General features: G+C 39.6%; 1 protein-coding gene across 1 annotated transcript in view; it reads left to right on the top strand.

Moving 5' to 3' along the window:
* Window positions 1-369: 369 nt before the first annotated feature.
* LOC145989840 (uncharacterized) overlaps window positions 370-17,140 on the top strand; it is a 300,187-nt gene continuing 283,416 nt past the window's right edge. Inside the window, exon 1 of the mRNA XM_083125242.1 lies at window positions 370-455. The gene's annotated coding sequence lies outside the window, so the exon portion shown is untranslated. The remainder of the gene's footprint in view (window positions 456-17,140) is intronic.

The following is a 17,140-nucleotide window of genomic DNA, read 5'->3' as shown; positions in this document are numbered from 1 at the left end:
CAGTTACCATAACTCGTTTAACGCGTTAAACTCGTGCGACTTTCGGAACGGGCCCAATGTGATTAAAATTACTAACAGTTTCCGCAGTAGAGTTTATTTCTGCCAGAAGGAAATGCCTTCCGCTGGACGCCATGCGGAAAATTTTTATAAACAAAACGCTGCGCCTGCGCTTTCGTTTAGAGTGTCCCATAAGTCTGTAAAATAACTGGTTTCACCAGGTTCACGAGCCCAGTTACTTTCGTTCGATTCGTTCGTTTCGTTATGACTTTCGAAACGCGCCCAATGTAACACGGTCTTCATACAAAGTGATTTTTACTAGCATTTTAGGTGCGATTAAAAACTAGTAGTGGCAACATTAGTTGTATTTCAGGAACTGGCAACGTTGCTAAAGGACATTTTAAATGTGCATATTCTACGTGTTGTATATATTTTTAAAAATTATAACGTTAATGAAGGTAACATTATTACAGGATTTGAAATTAATTAATAATAAAACTAGGCTAAGAATTATTTTACAAAGTTTGTGAGTAACGAATTACATTAAGCGGAAAATGTGATATAGCAGACTGCCCTTGAGGGAATAATGTTGACTCGCTTTTCAATCAAAATATAATTACTTTAACGCAAACAATTGTCAGGTTATTCCTATGGGAAATAAGGAAGAATCAACAGTACTCGATCTATGCGATTTCCTTCTCGATTTGCAGTTGGACGGACGATGTATTCATTCCATCATGCTACGAATGCAATTTTAACATGGTTCGATTTCGATTTACTTCTGTTAACACATACTACGGAGTTTTTTGCTATTACTTATGATTTTGTTCAATGTATGCTTTCGTAGTTAGGCATGCAAGGTTTGGTTGTCTTAGCATTAAAATAAAATACCTAAATTTATTCTACTAAGGTTTCGATTCACTTCTATATTAATTCCCACTAGTCTACTACATTCGTTTGCCACATGCTTGTGTAAGGTAATTTTTAATTTTTTTTTTTCAACATAAATAACTTTTTTCGAACCCTTGCCAATATTCCCAACACCGATGCTTGCGTGCCGTCTGACAGACTCACGCGATGACCTGCGTTGAAAACATATTTCTTTGAGGATTATTGTGGTTCAGATGAACCGAAGCGTGAACACATTTGTATTTCAAAGCAATGAATTTATTTAAAAAATACAAAACCTACATATTTAATAAAAAATAAACTAGCAATACACAACAAAAACTTACATTTTTATTTGGATAAAAGACTTTATTAGCCTTGTTGTTTCTAGAACTCATGTTTGGTAACACTTTACTATACCGGAGACAGATTTCTTCAAATTTACAGGAGAAAGTACTTACGCAAATCATTTTCTGTAGTGTTGTTGATGTTCGGGAATGTAGTTTTGATCCATTTTAATGCGAATGCATGTGGTTTTCTACGAAAATCTATTTCCGATGCGCTATTGCTGCTGCCGCCATGATGTCCGTATGTGCTAAATTGAACGAAAGGAGTGCTAATGGAACCTAACCTAACAGGCTTAACCTAACCTAGTAGGCATACATCGTCCCCGTGATGGTTCATGGGTAACGGTAGTATAAACCGGAGACGGATTTCTTAAAATTTACAGGAGAAAAGACGAGAAAGTACTTACGGAATTGCGTTCTTGTAGACTTTCTGAAGCCGGGGAAATTGTTTTTTTAGAATCGTGCAACGTATTTTGCCTGTAAATAAGGTATTTTTCGTCAATTATGCATCTCCGTTGTACGATAGCTCGTACCGCCATTACCGTCGACTACGTGAATCAAATGTTCCATGCGTTCGGTTATGTAATCCCCTCACAGTGTAGCAACCACGCGGTAGTTTGACAAGATGATGTGTGAGCGAGGTTTTTTTTTTCCAATGTAAGGTAAGACTCTAGTTTACGTCATTTTCCTAAGGAATACGTGTCATATATCGTTGGAAAGCTTATTTTATAAGGAATTCAACAACGTAAATCCCAAAGCGAGCAAAAATTTCCTGAAGGAGTAAATCGAGAAAAAACCGATGTTGTCCGGATATGCGCAATTGAACGTATTGAGGAATTTTTTTAGATGATGAAGCACATATTTAGGGGTGAAATGAGTGCTAATGGAACCTAACCTAACAGGCCTAACCTAACCTCGTAGGCATACCTCGACCCCGTGAATGGATAGTGTGGCTATCGTGAACAGAAAGTGTAAAAAGAAAAAGGTACTTACCCGAAGAGATGCCGGGTGCCGTACAACGATCGCGCACCGCGAACACAAAGAAGCAATCAGCATGCAGATAAGGACGTAAAGTAGAGTCTAGCCTCAATTTTAGCTTAAAAACCTTTTGTGAATAGTTTGAGCGGCATTTATCGGTTCATAAGTTTGGAAACACTGCACATCAGCTGACGATACTGCATATCAGCTGACGATAAACAACGTGAGTCAAAATTTGCGCGCCGAATTAGCAACGACCAATAAATGATTATAATGTTAGAAATAATCCTTTTTTCATGGGGAAAAAAGTGATCCCCAGCTTGAAAAACCGCTATGCATATGAGGTAAGTAGCAATGATTTTAATTTGAAAACAAACGAGTTTAATGTGTCTCCGGCTTATACTACTGGTACCGGTTCGTGGGGCTAACGTCAATGGTTTGTGGGAAATAAGGAACAACAGTAAGTACTCGTTAATGTAAGAAATAGACATTATTTTCGTTATAAATTCATTATTTCACCTAAAGAAATGTTCCGCAATGCAGAAGAGTACGTTAGCAATGTAAAAAATTGCGAAATAAATCATTGATAGGTGTCTCCGGTATAGTAAACTAGTACCCTCATATTTTATAACATATGTTGTATTTACGATTTTGTAACATGAGTATCCGCGTCGCATCTGAGAGACTGTGCAGACAATATCACTAATAACTTCTTACCGCACAAACTTGAACTGTCGTAACTCGTTCTGAATAATCATTTGGGTAACATTATAGTATAGGGATGACGGATTTCTTCAAATTTACAGGAGAAAGTACTTACGGAAATCATTTTCTGTAGCGTTGTGGAAGTTCGTGAATGTAGTTTTGATCCATTTTAATGTGAATACATGTTGTTTTCTGTGAAAATCTCTGTCCGACACGCTGTTTCTACTGCCGCCATTTGCTTTCTGCACGAGAGAAATGTCCCATAGTCAGTGTTTCAGCCTCGCCATATTTTCACTAGAACATGACATGTCGAGTATTTTTTTTTTTAACTATGCTTGCCTAACCTAACCTAACCTTACGGAAAATGGTTTTTGGGGCTAACGTCAATGGTTTGTGGGGCTAACGTCAATGGTTTGCGACGTATTAGCATAATTTCAAATCCAGGCACGAAAGTAGGTATTTTCCGGTGAACGAGGTTGCAGCACTGCATTAATCGACTATACACTGTAACAGTAAGTACTCGTAAATGTAAGAAATGGACATTATCTTAGTTAGAAATGCATTATTTCACTTTAGGGAATGTTCCACATTCCAAAAAAGTACGTTAGCAATGTAAAAAAGTGCGAAATATATGATTTATAGGTGTCACCCCCATAACTATAATAGTACCACAATGGGAACCGTTAACTTTACTGTCATTGCCTTTAGTTTATCTATGGTTTGATTAGGGTCTTGTTTAGTTGAAAGGAAGAGAACACCATTTGATTTTGTGGAGTGGAATCTGAATTGGTTTCAGGATTTAATGTTGAATATAGTGGTGGTGGATTTGCTTTAGTTTTTATTTCAGAGTATCCTAGAATATTATAAGTTTTATTTAAAATTATTTTATTAGGATGTGATATATTTTATTTATTTTGCTTGATGGTAACGGTTCTGATTGTTTTATGATTTCTCCTAGCACAAAGACTAATTATCGTAGAATTTTGGAAATCATTGTCACACGAAATTTGAACCTTCCTTAAAGTAATGAGCACTGTTTGGACTCGATAAAAGTTAGTTATGTTGAGAAAAAAAACAACTTTTAATTACCTCACGCACTTCTCATGGATAAGATATTCTTTGTCGACAAGCGACAGTAAATATCGCAGAAGCGTGGGAATGAATGTAGAAGTAAATCGGAACCTTAGTAGAATGCATTTAATGCTAAGGGAACCAAGCCTAACGTAACCACGAAAACGTATATTGAACAAAATATTAAGTGATCGCTAAAACTCCGCAGTATGTGTTAACAGACATAAATCGAAATCGAACCATGTAAAAATTGCATTCGTAGCATGATGAAATCGCAATAAAACAAAAGGAATTTGGGACTGCTTGATTTTTTGGCCTAAGTTCATTTTGTTTTATTGCGATTTCATCATGCTACGAATGCAATTTTTACATGGTTCGATTTCGATTTATGTCTGTTAACACATACTGCGGAGTTTTAGCGATCACTTAATATTTTGTTCAATATATGCTATCGTGGTTAGGTTTGGTGTCCTTAGCATTAAAATAAAGTCCCTAAATGCATTCTACTAAGGTTCCGATTTACTTCTACATTCATTCCCACGCTTCTGCGATATTTACTGAGAATATCGTGTCAATGAGAAGTGCGTGAGGTAATTTTAAAGCTGTTTTTTTTTTTTTTCAACATAGGGTCATTCCACGTCAGTTCAACCAGGCCAGGGAACCCACCATCTCAGATTTTTATGAAATTTGGTACATTCAATCCTTCCATGGTGGTAAGAAACCACATAAAATTTTTCGCCTCTAACTCATCTGGTTTCACAGTTATGGCCTCTCGAACTTTCAGCCAACTCTCGTTTCCCTTCATTTCCGAAGCCCTCATTGAAACCTGCAGCGCTTTACAAAATAAATTCTATCTCGCACACACATGATTCAATCCTTTTGAAATTTCACAACAATATTAACCAAACAATAGGCATTCCAGAAAAAAAATATGACATCACATGATATCAATATTTTAGTAAAACAAAAAATTAATAAAAAAATATTAGCGGGATTTTGTTGCCAAAAACATGCCTTGCTAAAATTTCAATTATCATTAAAAGTGAATGAATTAATACCAGCATAAATATTTTTAAAATTAACGTGGATATGTATTCTAACTTACCCAGCAATAAAAGTTATGATTATTTTATTCCTATAAATATAATCCTACTTATGTCTGATATTTGGATGAAATGTCTTCCGGAGTATTAAAATATTTTGGTTAACTCAAAATCAATCAAATAATGTGTTATAAATTAACACAAACTCGAAATTTACCCAACTGTGGGTAGGAATGGCCGAACCTGCAAGTTGCATTGTTTTTCAAGCAGGCTTTTTAGATTTTTAACTTTTTACCTGTGAATAGGTCTATTGTACAAGTTTTCTTAGGGAACGACATGCTTTTTACGTACTTCTAATAGCAAAAACATAATATTTTAAATGTATCCAAACCAACCCTTAACCACAATCCTCATATTACATTTTTGACGCAGTACTATGTCAAGTACCTAGTTTTTTTATGAACCTGAAGAAGGAGATAGTCAATCTCTCAAACGTCATTCTACAGGAGGAACAATATACTCACATATGTAAGTACAATTTTTAACTTTCCTTTTTTATATTTTGGATTTGTGAGAAACACGCGACTAACCTACAATATGCTATATGCTACATGTGCCACTTAGCCTATATTTCATATAGTGAGCTATATATTGTAATTCATGAAAAACAAAGTAGCAACTTTCGCGACACTTGGAAACGAATCCATTACAGTACAGGAGGAACCTGTAGCTGGATAAAATACAGATCATGGAACAAAATTAATTGTTTGTATTACAAAACATAAAAAGGTACGAGAAAGCTGCAAAAAGCTTGAAATGTATTTATAAGTTAGAAACATGTCCTGGAAACTTTCCGTTTGTGGGTGGATGGTGGAACTTCTTGTACGAGTGTCCAGCAGTAATCTGCCAAAAGGTTTGGCGACCATCTTCCCTTTTATCGTCTTTCCATGGCAGCGATATCTTGGTGAAATCGCTCACCATGTTCGTCACTCACATCTCCGAGATTAGGTGGGAAAATATCCAAATGAGAATGCAGGAAATGTATTTTCAAAGACATGTTGCACCCCATAGCCTTGTAACAGTCCAGCATGTGTTCCGTCAGTTCCCTGTAATTGTCAGACCTGATGTTAGCCAAGAAATTGTTGCATACATCTTTGAAGGCAAGCCAAGCTGCCTTCTCAGTATCTGTCAGCAACTCTTCAAAGGTTATGTCATTCATCAAGTCACGAATCTGAGGACCAATGAAAATACCTTCTTTAATTTTTGCAGTACTAATTGCAGGACATTTGGACAGTAAAAATTTAAAACCCTGCCGTCTTTGTCCATTGCTTTCACAAAATTCTTCATGAAGCCCAATTTCAGATGGAGCGGTGGTAACAGCACACTGTCTTTGTCAACAACGGGTTCATGCCAATTCTGCCTGTGACAATGGCTGTGGTTGGGGCTGTGATGTAGATGGCGTGTAATCAAGATCTTCGTGTTGGTTGGTCACTACCACCATCTGTTTCATCTTCCAGTGTCCATTCCGTTGGTGGTTTTGGAACTGGGACAGAATCGGAATGCGGAACTGGACGCATTGCAGATTCCAAATTTAGATATGAAACTGTGTGTTTTGATTTACTTGAGATTCCAGTTAGTTTCATTGAACAAAAGCAATCTGTTATGTGGTCTCTAGGTTCCCTCCACAACTGTGGTACGGCAAATGGCATAGATGGGTGGGTTCCATGCAACCAGCCTCTTAAATAGCGGGAGCAACGTGAGCAACAGTTCTGTGGTGCCCAACACTTAACCTCATCTACCTTTGATTCAAAATACAACTCGTACGTCTTTTTGACAAGCAGGGAAATGGGATGTCTTTGAGATTTCGTCGTAAACTCACCACACACATAACAGAAAAGGTTTGGTAAATTAACACACTTCCTAGCCATCGCTGAACACAAGAAACACGCGAACATGCTGTTACTTGTCTGGTCCCCCACACTTTACCTCAGCACTCGAGGTTCGATGCACTTCGTACTCGGCTCAGATTTGTCTAGGGGTATCTTTCTTTGTACGACAATGCACGTGGGTTGCTACAAGTCAACATAATTATATAATTAACTACAAGAGACAACGAAAAACCTTTTGCGAAACCTTTATGATCAGGGGGATAAATTACCTTGTCCAGCATGTGTGAAATTAAAAAACGGAAATTTTGGATATTTTCTATAGTTTAATTAACATAAAAGTTGAAGTATATACAAGTCGTATCCGGACGTTCATTTCTCTAATTGTCGGGCCAAAACTCTAATTTTGATGTTGGAATCTCTATTGTTTGTACCTGGATGCTTTACATTTCATGAATTACATCAGGAGTACGCTTGTCACAAGGTAGACTCGCATTTCTCCAAGAAACGTCTTAACAGGCGCTAGGCCGCCCGACGTGTACATTTCTCAACCTCCACGGTGACAAGGCACTAGGCTGCCCGGCGCACCGTAATTACTTCAAAACAACATCCAGTACAAACTACCTTTTTACCTGTAAACTGGACACCAAGGCACTAGCTTGCCCGGCAATCCAATCTCTTACAGCATCCGTTTCGGGAGACCTGTCCTCCGGTCCTAGCTAACCGAAGCAAAAACAGCCTCTCCCTTCCAAGTCTCAGTTCCAACAGCCGACCTCCCCTACTCTCATCTGCGAGTTTATATACGTTTGGTTGGCGTCTGTTGCCAACCGCCCTTCTTTCAAAATTTTTAATCTTTAACAGCTAAACTGCCCACCTTTCTTTTGAACGTTCGAAACACGAAGCAAGAACAGAGAGCTACATGGTATTTATACATGGAATAATACGAACTTAAAAATGCATAATAAATGGATTTACACTAATCACACATATATATGTTTATACACTTGATTACCCAATTAATTAACATATTAATAAATATTTCAATAAGGAAAAAAAACACTGTTGCCCTGACACGGGGGCAGGGTAACAGATTCCCCCTCCCCAGCGTTACAATTCAATCTGAAATTAAATTTCAGTCTGTGTGAATTGTCTTAAAGTCACTGAGAAAAGTTAAGCACTGTATCTGAAAAAGAAAAGTTCACTGAAAAAGTTATTTTCACTACACGTCAAAACGTCTCTCTCAAAAGAAGAGTCTCGATTTCACTGCACTAAATATCCTATTTCCACACGGTTTCTTCCTCCGGAATCCTGGAATCTCCTGGACATCTCGGTCATCTGGTCATCTGGTCTGCTCCCAGGTGCAGGCAGATTCAGCTCCTCCACCTTTCAAAGAAACAAGTCCGGCTCCCACTCTAGGGTCGACTCAGCCTCTCCTCGGTCCATTCGAAGATCCACCGGCTCCTTAGTCCCCTAGTCCTTGCGTCTGGGACTTCTGTGCTACTTGGTTCGACTTCTGTCGAATTTCAGCTTCAAATGCTTTCAAAAGTTCTATCGTTTGATCACACGACCCGACTTTAAAAATGGCTTTCTCATTTTTCCATCTATAAGGATCTTTCCTTTCCTTCTTCGGGCATCGAACTGCCATCCTTCAGCATTCTCTTAGCGATGAAAATCTCATGTCCTCGTGTGCAGAATATTCATCTACTTTTATCGGTAAAAGGTTTACATAACATAAAATCCAACAGTCCGTAATTTAAATCTTACATTCTCATGAAATAAATTTACCAGGACACTAATGTGTAGCGACAATAAATCAGGAACTTAATTACTACTGTACAAACTAGAAGTCGTTCACTCGGCTTCCTTTCCATCATTTTTCACAGACCTTCTACCCCCTCCCCTTGAGATGGATTCTCAGGGTAGAATTTAGGGACGAATGCTTTCCCTCACACTTTTCAATTTCTTCTCGGAATGACCTTCAGCTGGTCAACGTTAGCCAGAACTCTCTTCCCCTCAGCTTCCTTTTCCAAAACAACATTATTTGGAGTAGTGAAATTCAGAATTCTGTAGATCCCTTTGAATTTCGGGAAAAAGCACGCAGTTTGCTTATTAAAAGCAGACGATATTCTATGCTCTTGAAGCAATACTCGATCTCCGACACAAAGATTAACCCTTCTTCTGCCCTTATTGTAGGCCCTTGACGCCTTTTGCCTCGTCTTTTCCTCTTTTTCTTTTGCAAATTCGAAAGCCGCGCCCATTCTTTCCTTTAACTGCATGACGTAATCCATCTGTCTCTCCGCCGTGATGTCCTCCCCGGTTCCATCTTCCCTCTGAAGCTCCATTTTCCGAGTGTCATGCGGTGTGTACAAATCACGTCCAAAGAACAAGAATGACGGCTTCAATCCAGTCATCGAATTCGTTGCATTATTAATGGCAAAACTTATCGCGTCCAAATTTTCAGCCCACGACGAGTGCTCTCTGCAGAACTTCCCAAGTGCTTGCTTGATTATCTTAATAGCTGCTTCTGATTTGTTTCCCTTCGGTCTATATGGCGTAATATAGACCGGCTTGCAATTCACAGAACGCAACGTTTGTGAATACAGTTTGCTTCGAAATACACTCTGGTTGTCACTGACAACGTATTTCGGGAATCCTGACTGAAAACAGTACTTCAAGAATGCTTGCGAGATCGTCCTCGCCGTTGTAGTTCTAAGCGGTGTCAAACTAATGTGCCTTGAGAACTCATCTTGAATGACCAAACAGTACTTGTATCTCCCCTTCGTACTTGTAGGCAGTGGTCCAAAAATGTCCAGAAACACTTTGTATCCAGGCGCAGTAGCTTTCCTCGAGTTCATAAAGCCCATCTTTCTGCTGTTGTCAGGATTATACTAAAGACAAGTGATACAACTTTTGCAATAGTTACTGACATCTTTGACTACTCCGTCCCAAGTATAATTCTCTAGGACCTTAAACAATGTCTTTCCATGTCCTAAGTGCGCAGATAATAAATCATCATGCGAAGATTTAAGTACTTCATTCTTCAACTTCTCTGGTACCCACAGCTTCAATCTGGAGCTAAACGGTGGATAAAGTCCAGTGTTTTCGTCAACGAAACGGTAAAGCAGTCCATCATCGTCGAGACAGGAATGTTGCAGATAAAAGTCAAATTTTCTCTTCTCTCGAGCATCCTTTATTTCAACTTCTTCTCCATTTAAACATCCAATTAATTTCGACAAGTAAGGATCACTCTGTTGTTCTCCTTTCCACATTTCTTTATCGTTAAGATCTACGGGCGGCGAAGTTTCTGTCTGTCCGTCCGTTTGTCTTCCATTTACAGTGTTGCCAGCTGCATCTGTAAACATCGCTTCCGTTTTCCTTTTCTGCTTCCGGTCGAATTTCTGACACACTTTGCCTTCGACTTTAGGAATCTCATGGTGTTCCATTATCGTCCCATCCGGCATCTCTAATCTGAAATATCCTTCAGGCTTGATGTCCTCTATCGGATAATTCTCTTCTGCATCCGAAGATCCAATGTAATTCTCCCTTTCTGAGAATCCCGCTTCGATCCTCGACAAGTAGTCAACCGCTGTGTTATTCCTACCGGCAATGTATTTTACTGTAACTGGAAACCTGGTCACCCTGTTTATCATTCTGTTTATGTGGCTCGGAATATGAGAAGATTTCAAGATATCCACGAGCGCAGAATGGTCAGTGTAAGCGATCACTTCCGGTGCTTGCAGAAAGTAATATTCAAATTTCTCCAGACCCATGGTCAACGCAAATAACTCTTTCGCTGTCACAGAATAAGAACGCTGAGTTTCAGACAGCTTCTTACTCCCAAATGCAACAGTCTGCAATTTTCTGGTTTTATCGTCCTCCTGAGCGACGATATAGCCAAGCGCTATGTCAGAGCAGTCTACAAACAAGTGAAACGGTTTCGAAACGTCAGGAATCTTGAGATCAGGGCTATTTACAATTGCATCCTTCAACTTCTGCAAACTCTCTTCTTGTTCTTTTCCCCAAGAAAATTTCCTATTTCCTTGTAACAAGTCCGTGATCGGTTTGGATATCTTTGCTTGGTCCTTTATGAAATCCGACAGAAAATTTAAGAAACCTACTAGTCTCCTAACTTGCGTGATATTTCTCGGCCGCTGCAATTGCTCTGCTTGTTTCCTCTTACTTTCCGCACAAGATATCGTATTTTCTGAAATTGTAAACCCAAGAAAATCAATTTTCTTTCTGAAGAGACGTGACTTTCGATAACTAATCGTCAGTCCTTTGTCTTTCATCTTTCTAGGACAGAATCCAACACACTCAGTTGTTCTTCCTCGGTAGCGTTTGCAATCACTACGTCATCATAATAACATATTGCATCAGTTTGATAATGCTCTCCTAGCGTCTTCTGCATCAGTTCTGCAAGGTGAAAAGGTCCACTACGACAGCCATAAAATAACCTTTTGTATCTAAACGTTCCCATTTCTGTCAAGAAACCTGCATATTTTCTTGTATCTTCAGAAATCTGCATATTTGCAAATGCAAACGGAATATCCAGAACTGTAAATATAGTTCCCCAAGAAAGCTTACATATTGTCGACCTAATATCAGGTATTTCTCTATGTCTAGCCTCCAATCTCTTATTCAAGCCTTTGCTGTCGATGATCACTTTACATGTGTTATCTCTCTTCACATGAAGAATAGGTGGTGAAAGGTAATCTGTGTCACCCCTTTCAATGATCCCGTCTTCAAGCATCTGCTCAACAGCCTGATTCATTAATTTCCTCTTTTGTTCAGAAAGTGGCCTAGGTTTCGCTCGGAACGGCTTCTCGTCATTCACATCCAAACGAACCTCGTAATCCTTTGCTAATCCCGGTTTATCTTGAAAAACATCAATATGCCTTCTCAGTATGGCAATCAATTTCGGCTTGTTTTCCTCTGAGATATCGGTACCCTCCATCAGCATGGCAATCCTTCTCTCTTCGTCAACCCCCTCCCCTTTGATGTCGCTGCTACGTGTCTCCGCTCCGCAAGCAGAAACGTTCTCTCGGACCCCTTCGACTCCATCCGTGGTCGAACCCAGTCCCCTAGAACCAACAGCATCAACGCTGTCACGTGTCGACGGCGAATCAAAAGGCACGATTTTCGAAAGATCAGGCTCAATTGCCCACCCGTTACGATGAATCATGGGTACAAGTCCCAGCTTAGCCATTAATGTCCTTCCCATTAACATTTCATGATTAGCATTTGATAACACAAATATCTGATCCCGAGCCTTGTGTCCGTGAAACTTAATATTCACGTAAGCGCTCCCCAAAGATTCTACATTTCCTTCCGCAAGTATTACTTTAGTTCTGCAACCCTTCAATTTCACTCCATTTGTCTTCATTTTCTCGAAGACCTCCAAAGACACAAAGTTATTGGACGACGCCATATCAATACATGCGTGTACTTCCACATTAGCCACGTTGCATAAAACGATAGGTTCCCTTACGTCTTTTACATTTACATTGTGACGTGAAAAATTTTCCTTCCGCGTAAAATTTGCTGTTTCCACGCCACGAACTTGACAAATTCGTGGCGATTCTACGCGTTTTTTGTCACTTCATTCCCACGTTCATTTATCTTGTTTTTCCTACGGTGATTTGAAGCTCTGCAACCTTTCTGTCCACAAGTGTAGCATAATTTATTTCGCTGGCAATCTTCTTTCGAAAAGCGGTTCTGTTTGTTTTCATCCCTCACCGCAAGCCGCGAGGGTGGAGGGCGTGAAACCACATGTTCAGCCCTCAGGCGCTCGACTTTCGGGCGGTCAAAACCAATGCTCACAGGGTCCAAGAAAATATCAGATTTCTTTCTCCCCCTCTCCTCTTCGAATTCCTGGTTAACGGACTTTCTCAGAGCCAAGTTGCGAATTTCGTCTTCAGAAACGAAAGACTTGAATCTCTGCCTTTCCAAAAACTCCGATTGTAATTCCAGGGCGTACTCGCTCATTTCTCTCATAGAAGTGAAAGCTTTGTTGTACAAATAATTCCTAAATATCGGATTGCAGTGCGATTTCACAAAGTCAATTCTCTCCTGTGAAGAAGCCGAATTCCTTATCCTACTAAAATGCCTGTCAACTTTGCGAACGTATTCCGCCAATCCCTCGTTACCAAGTTGAAACCTTTGCGACAAAAATAACTCTGCTTCTCTCTGACAATCCAATCCATGAAAAGCCTGCAAGAATTTATGCCTGAAGTGTGAAAAATCACCGAACGGTTCCGTGAACGAAAACCACTCCCTCGCTTCATTTCTCAACGAAAGAGGAATAAACTGCTTCAGAAGATCATCTTCAGAAATTTTCAGCGTTCTCGCGTAATCTTGAATCCTATCCAGATACGAAAAAGCATCTTCCTTCCCTACATTTCCCTCAAATGTCGGAAGCGGCAAACGAATTTCCTCCATTGTCACTCTTGGAACGCACCTTTGTTCCTCAACAACAGAAAGTTCTGACGCGGTCAGGCTGGACCTACTCGAGTTACCAAGCGACATTCTTGTAACTTCCCCTCTTCTGTTTCGCAAGATCATCGGTTCGATCCTCGTCCGTTTCTCTCCTCAACTTTCAAGCAAAAATCTCTTTCAATATCCTGCGACAAGACCTCAAATAACTAAGTTCAATCGCGGACAGAGTCCCCAAGTAAATTTGTTGCTCGTCTGTCCCCCACACTTTACCTTGGCACTCGAGGTTCGATGCACTTCGTACTCGGCTCAGATTTGTCTAGGGGTATCTTTCTTTGTACGACAATGCACGTGGGTTGCTACAAGTCAACATAATTATATAATTAACTACAAGAGACAACGGAAAACCTTTTGCGAAACCTTTATGATCAGGGGGATAAATTACCTTGTCCAGCATGTGTGAAATTAAAAAACGGAAATTTTGGATATTTTCTATAGTTTAATTAACATAAAAGTTGAAGTATATACAAGTCGTATCCGTACGTTCATTTCTCTAATTGTCGGGCCAAAACTCTAATTTTGATGTTGGAATCTCTATTGTTTGTACCTGGATGCTTTACATTTCATGAATTACATCAGGAGTACGCTTGTCACAAGGTAGACTCGCGTTTCTCCAAGAAACGTCTTAACAGGCGCTAGGCCGCCCGATGTGTACATTTCTCAACCTCCACGGTGACAAGGCACTAGGCTGCCCGGCGCACCGTAATTACTTCAAAACAACATCCAGTACAAACTACCTTTTTACCTGTAAACTGGACACCAAGGCACTAGCTTGCCCGGCAATCCAATCTCTTACAGCATCCGTTTCGGGAGACCTGTCCTCCGGTCCTAGCTAACCGAAGCAAAAACAGCCTCTCCCTTCCAAGTCTCAGTTCCAACAGCCGACCTCCCCTACTCTCATCTGCGAGTTTATATACGTTTGGTTGGCGTCTGTTGCCAACCGCCCTTCTTTCAAAATTTTTAATCTTTAACAGCTAAACTGCCCACCTTTCTTTTGAACGTTCGAAACACGAAGCAAGAACAGAGAGCTACATGGTATTTATACATGGAATAATACGAACTTAAAAATGCATAATAAATGGATTTACACTAATCACACGTATATATGTTTATACACTTGATTACCCAATTAATTAACATATTAATAAATATTTCAATAAGGAAAAAAAAAACACTGTTGCCCTGACACGGGGGCAGGGTAACAATGCACAAACAGTATTCTTCACGTTAGGAGTTTGGTATGGCACACACTGCAGGAACAGACACCGCGTGATCCCACTAGCAACTGACTGATGCAAATAACTGCAACTCCATTATACCTTACCATACCTCAACCAAGTGTCTATCTATCTTTTCCCTCTCCACCCCCTCCCCTATGCACTGTCGAGCCCTAGTAACAGTCTGTGATGATAAGTGCGCGACAACAATAACCTGCAGTCGTGCGCTGACAAAATTGTGTTTTCAGAGAAAAGTTTAGGTGATAGCGTAAAAAGGTTTTCACTATCGTCATCAGGGTACTGAACTTCATAGGTACACATGTTTTTGTTCTGCGGCAATTTTCATTGTCGCACAGTGTAATTAGTCTTTCTGCTAAGAGAATTTGAAAAAAAAAAAAATCATAAAACAATTGGAACCGTTACCTTACATTCTATTCTTGTATGCATGTAGTTTTGTAAAATATTAAATAAAGTAATGTAGCCTTTCCCCATCCAGGATGAAGTCTGGAGCATTAATTTTTGCATAATTCCAAGCCTCTTGTTAAAGTACAGCTTCAGTTTTCATCGTAACTGGCCTTGTGGTAGGGGTTTTTTATAGAATAAAAAATATATATTTTCTTAATTTCCAACTATACCTAAGTAGGGGGCGATTAAATAAATGCTAAGAAAAAGTCGTGAAGTAAAGAATTTTGGATTTCTTATTTTGGTAGTTACTGGAAAAAATATGATTTGGCAAGTAGCTTACGTGAGCAGGCATTCTTGGTTTTTGCTCATCTCAGACATGAGTTCTTGCAAACTTTCAATCGAAGCTTGAAGAGTCTTTTATGCTCGAAATATTGGGTGATCAAATGTTTCAAGCGTTTAGGGACATTATTTGAATGCTAACAGCCCTGAATCTTATCCACCTTACCTAACAACAAAAGGATTTTGGGATGTTTTATTTATGATAAGAGCCCTAAATCTGACCTGGATAACCTAACAATGAAAACATTTAGCAACGTATTCCTTTGCACCCCGCGCATGTGAAGTGGATGGCAGCATCAATATGTGGCTGCTCCTGAACAAAGAATCCTACAGGACTATATGGAAGAGAATAAACATTCTCCAGAAAACACATAGCAAGTACTCAGTGAAGTATGTGTTATCAGATATAATTAGAAACCAAACCCTGTAAAAAAATATGTGCACCATGATAAATTTACAATTAAACAATTGGAACTTGGGCGAATAGCCATTTGGTAAGTTCATAACATGTACCAATAACATTTAGCATTAGCAGACATTCAATATCATTGTAGTGTACAATCATCACATGTGTTGAATAAGATAAATATCTTTTTTTTCTGTGTGGGTGCAAGGTTGATTCTAAAAGTATCCAAATTTTGACGATGAAAAATGCAAGTACTCACTTGGAGGTCTTAAACCCAAGTCCCCATCAAGCTGTACACACTTCTTCTAGCGTTCCCACCATTGTTGGAAGCATTTCTGGATGGCCTTTTTTGGGGCTGGGCTGTCGTGTTCTACATAATGTCTGTTTTCTGACCTATTGTGTTCACTTGTATCTCGCCAACTTAATCCTTTGGAATAAACCAGTGTTACTACCAACATGATATCTAATCATTGTACTTCTGGCCACTGGCATACACAGGATTCTTTTTGGGAGGGACTGGAATTGTAAAGGTGGATAGCAAGGGCACCCGCAGGATTTTTCTCAGCAGGGGCAGAGTCATACAGTTTTTATTATTATTATTCCTAGCCGGTCCTCGTGGCAGAGTAGCATATCGTGCTACAATGCCAGGGGTCCCAGGTTCGAATCCTGGCCTGGGCATGAATGTTTGTGAGTGTCCATTCACCATATCACTCATCCCCATCTTCGCAAATTAGCCAAAAGTAAGATAAAGCAAATAATCAATTATTATTTCTATTTTTGTTACTACTACTACTACTGTTTTTTTAAATACATACAAATGAAAAGGTCCACTTTCTTGCAGAAACTTTATTACAGTAGTTGGCTACACATACGAGGTGTGGCTAGAAAAAACTGGATTGATGTTGCTATCGACAAACGGCAAGCGCGTCAAGGATAAGCAGTGCATGGGTGTATAATGTGATATCTTGCCTATCGGCTGTGTGATTGCCCAGGGTGTTCGGTGCTCAGTTCTTCTGTAGCTTGTGGACGAAGTGGACCGTACATCTGTGCTCCGTTGGAAAAAAATTAAGTGTGAAAGTGGAACAGCGTATCAATCTGGAGTTTCTTATCAAACTCGGAAAATCCGCCACAGAAACTTAACTTGTTGAAGGAAGTGTGTGGAGATGTGTGTTTATCACGCACTCATGTGTTTGAGTGGTTTCAAAGGTTTAGAAAGGTGACGGTCTTGCACGTCAAAAACGGAATCAAACATTGCAAATGTCGTTGAATTGATTTGAATTGTGTACCCGAAGGTCAAACTGTCAACCAACAATATTTCATTACGAAGCTGACACCCTTCGTGGGCGAGTAAGAAGACGACAACCTG

This window comes from Lepisma saccharinum, chromosome 7 (assembly GCF_977018435.1).
Source record: "Lepisma saccharinum chromosome 7, izLepSacc3.1, whole genome shotgun sequence".
Classification (NCBI taxonomy): Eukaryota; Metazoa; Arthropoda; class Insecta; order Zygentoma; family Lepismatidae; genus Lepisma; species Lepisma saccharinum.
Note: the sequence above shows the minus strand (reverse complement) of the source record. Positions and strands in the feature narration are given on the sequence as shown.